This window comes from Xylocopa sonorina, chromosome 1 (assembly GCF_050948175.1).
Source record: "Xylocopa sonorina isolate GNS202 chromosome 1, iyXylSono1_principal, whole genome shotgun sequence".
NCBI classification, from domain to species: Eukaryota; Metazoa; Arthropoda; class Insecta; order Hymenoptera; family Apidae; genus Xylocopa; species Xylocopa sonorina.
Genome location: NC_135193.1, coordinates 8342185 through 8344632, shown reverse-complemented (window position 1 = coordinate 8344632; position 2448 = coordinate 8342185).

Genomic DNA, 2448 nt, shown 5'->3' with positions numbered 1-2448 from the left:
GGCGACGATTCTCACGGGAAGGCGTGCGCGTATTCAAATGACCCGAGCTCGCGCGCTCGTTCCCGCCGTCCGCGCTCGCTGCGCCCTGTCACGGGCGCACGCGGATCCCCTAATTACTCCCTGCTAAACATCGACCGTACCATCCGCGGCGTGCACACTGGCGCGGAATAATTCCCTGGTTCGCGAGAGGGCCCTCGCGCGCGCGCACCTCGTGACTTTATATATCTTTTAGAAGAGGGAACACACCGCGCAGGGATCCCTCCCTGCGAGCGAGCGGGGTCGCAACGCGCGACGTAGCCCGAGGCTGTCTTCTCTCGCTGGCTGCCCATTTTTCACCAGCCTCCCTCTCTCCCTCCGTCTCTTTTACCACTGTCCATTCCTCTCTCTCTCTCTCGCTCTCTTCGCCTTTCCGTCTTCCTCTTTCCTCCCCGCTCTTTTTTTCCTCCTTTTAATTCCATCCTCTCGTTTTTCTCGTTTTAATCTCCGAGAGAGGCCTAAGAGGACCAAACAGGGAGGAGAGCACGGAGGGAGAAATAGGGATGCACACCTGAGGGGAAAAGGAGATAGAAGAGATTTCTTCGTCCTGGTCGCTCATTTTCTCCTCTGCCTCTCGTTTCTTCTGTCGGAGAGGACTCGCCACGCACTCTCTTCCTCTCCTCCCGGCCTTTTATTCCTCACCCAGCCTCCGCCGCCTCTTCGTCCGGCCGGCTGACTGGCCGACTGGCCGCCTCCCTCTCGCCGTACCGAACTTCTCGCTCTTTCGATCCGGAGTCCATCTCTCCGCACGTACAACGGCGGCGGCAGCAGCAGAAGCCGGCTACGGCAGCTTCGTTCTTCTTCACCGTCTGCGTCTATATAGAGGCTCGCTCGCGGTCGCGCGCGCCTGTGTCCGTGGCTGTATCGGTGCACGGACCGTTGCCTCTCTCCTCTCGTCTCGTTCCTTTACTCCTTTATTGCTTGCGCCTTCTTCTTCTTCCTCTTCGTCCTCTTCGTCGTCGTCTTCGTCGTCGTCGTCGTCGTCGTCGTCGTGGTGATCGTCCATCGTCGTCATCGTCGTCGTCCTCTTCTTCCTCCTCTCGCGAGGCGTCGTTTTTTGCCAGCCGTCGGACGAAGCCTCATAGAACGTCCACGAGGAATCTCCTCACTCCTCTTCTGTCTGCTGATAAAAAGCTCGATAAAAGACGAAGCGAGATGGGGGGGGACGTCCGCGTCGTTCACCATTGCACGGCGTCGGCCCTTCAGGCCCGTCGAGCCTTTCCAGATCGGCCGCGGAGGGAGAACAAAGAGGAGGCCCGGTGAAAGTCCTCCCGAGTGGAAATTCTTATGGTATCTCGAAGAGGTTAGGGTAGGGGGAGGTGGGACGTTAAGAGATACACTGTATAAGATGAGCTCGAGATTACACGTGGATCCGATCCGTTTCGATGTCTCGTTCAACCTTGGCCGTTCGACCTCAAGTCTTCATAGGATGTCCGCGGGTATCTCGCGGATATCTGGACATCCTTCTCAAGGTGGGAATACGGCTGCGCGGAGGAACGAAGGAACGACGAGGGGCCACGACGGTCGCCTGGTATGGGAGGAGAGGAGAATTACGATAATCTACGTACGCAGCGTCCTCCTCCTTCTTCTTCTTCTTCTTCTTCTTCTTCGCCTCCCTGCTGGAACGGCCGACTCCCGGGGATATCCTTCTCAAGGTAACGAGACGGACAAGGAGAAAGCCTGCGTGGCTCCATTAGCCGCAGCGAGAGAGACGCCAGCAGACGATAACGGGCGAGTGTGTGTGCGTGCACGGGTGCCAGTGTCTTCGTCCCGCCCGTTGGCACCGCGGGCCAGGCATCCTCGTCAAGGTAGCAGGCAGGAGAAGGAACGCGGGATGGAACAACGGGCGAGAGGGACCGAGACGAACCTGGAGACACGATAATGCCGGGTGGCCGAGAGCCCTGGCTGCCTGGCTGCCTCGTCGATAACTCGATGCTCTGTTTGTATCCGTGCAGGTCGCCGTAGACGACGACGACGACGACGACGACGACGTTCTTCCCGGTCTCTGTCTCGCCGAGCGGCGTCCACGCTCGCTTGGTCCTCGTCTAGCGTTGGCTACCTGCGCGTCGGCTATCCAGAGCCAACTACCTCCCTGATCCCTCCACCCTCTTTTCCCTTTCGCTGCTCGCGTCCTTCTTTCGCGTCCCTCCTCGTCTCGCCTGGCAGAGAGCTCTTTACCCGAGAGCTCGACGTCGAACAAGAAGAACGCGTACGGCGAGACAGAGATGAGGCGAGGGAGCGAGAAAGAGGCGAGAGGATCGAGGAGAGCGTAAGAAAGAGACGGGAGCGACGAAAGAGTTTACCCTCGCCTCGCTGCCTCACCTCGCCCAACCTCGGTACCTATTGCTGGATTCTCTCCTCTGCGAGAAGTGGGAGTACACGGAGCTCGAGAGAGCGCTACAGGTAGGCGAC